The sequence below is a fragment of the Mustela nivalis genome, assembly GCF_964662115.1.
Source record: "Mustela nivalis genome assembly, chromosome: 6".
Lineage (NCBI taxonomy): Eukaryota > Metazoa > Chordata > Mammalia > Carnivora > Mustelidae > Mustela > Mustela nivalis.
The window spans coordinates 94591144-94593560 of NC_139025.1; the positions used below are offsets into that span (position 1 = coordinate 94591144).

General features: G+C 35.2%; 1 pseudogene across 1 annotated transcript; it reads right to left on the reverse strand.

The window, feature by feature from the left end:
- Positions 1-235: 235 nt before the first annotated feature.
- On the reverse strand, positions 236-1199 carry LOC309867716 (olfactory receptor 4K5-like; annotated as a pseudogene). The gene has a single exon. The product of its transcript is annotated as an olfactory receptor 4K5-like (transcript).
- Positions 1200-2417: the final 1218 nt, after the last annotated feature.

The following is a 2417-nucleotide window of genomic DNA, read 5'->3' on the forward strand; positions in this document are numbered from 1 at the left end:
CACATATTGTCATTCTGTTCATTTCCAGAACAAGTAATCATGATATATTTTCCTCTATTTTTTTATATTTAGCTTTTGCTTAGGTGATACCTGGGAAGGGGCTAGTTAATATCCATTAGATACTCTCCATATCATCTTCCTCATCACTTCCACCGCAACTGAGATATGTCCCAAGAACACATTGAAAATATTTATAGACAGAGTATCAATTTGAGGAAGTTGAAGGAATTGTGTCTTAATAAAGGGAATTCCTTGCTACTAGTGGAATTTCAGAAATTTTCTTGGGCCTCAGTAATAGGTCATAATCTTCCTCATGGCAGCCTTCATATCCCTGTTTCTTAGTGTGTAAATAATGGGGTTTAGAATGGGGGTGAAAATGGTGTAAAATATGGCAAGAAGTTTATCTACAGGGTAAGTGGTAAAGGGCCACACATAGATAAAGATGCAAGGTCCAAATAACAATATTACTACAGAGATATGGGCAGCCAGTGTAGAAAAGGCCTTGGCCATTGCAGCAGAAGACTTAAACCAGACAGTGACAAGAATAATGATGTAAGAGCTAACCAAGAAAGAGAAAGTACTTAAGGATTCCACTATTGATTACATTTAGTATTTCAATTATGTAAGAGTCCAGACAGGCAAGTTTGGTCACTCGAGGAAGGTCACAAAAAGCTGTCTACTACATTGGGTCCACAAAAAGGCAGGTTCATGGTAAATGATAACTGGCTTAATGTGTGCACCAAGCCCACAGCCCAGGAGACCATTACCAGGACAGTGCACGTCCTTCAACTCATGATGACTACATAGTGTAGGGGTTTGCATATGGCTACGTATCTGTCATATGCCATGGAGACAAGTAGTACCATCTCTCCTCCAGTAAAAAGGTGGATGAAGAATACCTGGGCAATGCAACCACTGAAGGAGATGGTCTTATGTTCACTCAGAAAGTCAGAAATCATTTTAGGGGTAGCAAAAGAAGCCTGACAGATGTCCACAAAGGAGAGATTTTCCAGGAGGAAGTACATGGGGGAGTGTAGTCTGTTATCAGAAGTTACTGTGACAATAATGAGAAGGTTTCCCAGCACAATGACCACATATAACACAGAGAAGGAAACAAAAAAGAAAAGCTGGAGCTCCTGAGAACTAGAGAGTCCCAACAATACAAATTCAGACACCACTGAAGAATTGACCTTATCCATGGATCCAGGCTGCAGATGGTCTCTGCAACAATCCTAGAGGAGGGGAAATAGTAAGGGATCAGAATTCTGAACCACAGACTTTCAAAGCAAAGGATTCTGAGATCCCAGATATAATGTGTACTTGCTGAATAAGAAATGTGGAAGAGATCATGATAATATATGTGGAGGGTAAGAAGGAGCTTAGAACAATATCTAAATAAATAATTTTATCTTCTCATTAGAACCCCTTGAGTTTTGGATAGTCTTAATAATCTATTACATAGTAGTAAACAGGCTTATCCATGAACTTACTTATGATCACAAGGCAAGAGGAATGACTTAAAGCCAGCTCCACAGGCTTTGTAGATTGACAAAAATAATTTACATCTGTTGTTCTTCTGGTCATTTTCCATCATTAATTGTAATATATCTTGAAGTGTAACATTCTCTTTAACTCTCCAAGTGATATACATGGCTTAACATGTGATGTCAAGTCACACTGACTGTTTGACTTTAGACTACTTTTTCTGAGCTTTAATTCCACATTTCAAAAAAGATGGGAAGTGAAAAATGCCTACTTATAGAAGGCTTTGAAGTTTAAAAAAGTTGAAATTCTTCTATCAAAGTAATTCTAACACAATAAATGTTCTTAATATATTAAATATCCCATATTAACAAAACTTTACCTTACTGCTTTTGGAGGAATCCTACACAATTTAGACAATCCCTACTAAAGAGATACTGTTATATATTATCTGGGTCTAGAGCCAGACAACCCAGTTTGTCAATTATTCATCTGTATAATTTCTTAAAATACATATTATAACTTTATTATCTAAAAGTCATTTCTGCTTGATTATTTAGGAAGAGTACCTAAATTTTATTTATGCATATTTTTGCAGATCACATTTAGTTTTAGGTTGTAAAATTGTTCAGAGAATAGATCCTAAAAGTTCTCATCACAAAATGATTTTTTTTCTTTTTATTGTATCGGTATAAGATGTTGGTATTAACTAAACCCATAGTGATAATTATTTCAAAATATATTTAAATCAAACCATCATGCTGTAAAATTACACAGTGATACATGTCAGCTATTTCTCAGTAAAACTGGAAAAAATTATATTTATTAATTTAATTAAATTATATTTAGGCCAATTTATGCTTCCCTGCTTTACTATTATCAATGGCCTTATTAATACACCTTTATAACTGATGAAAGAATAGTTGTTGTAGGGG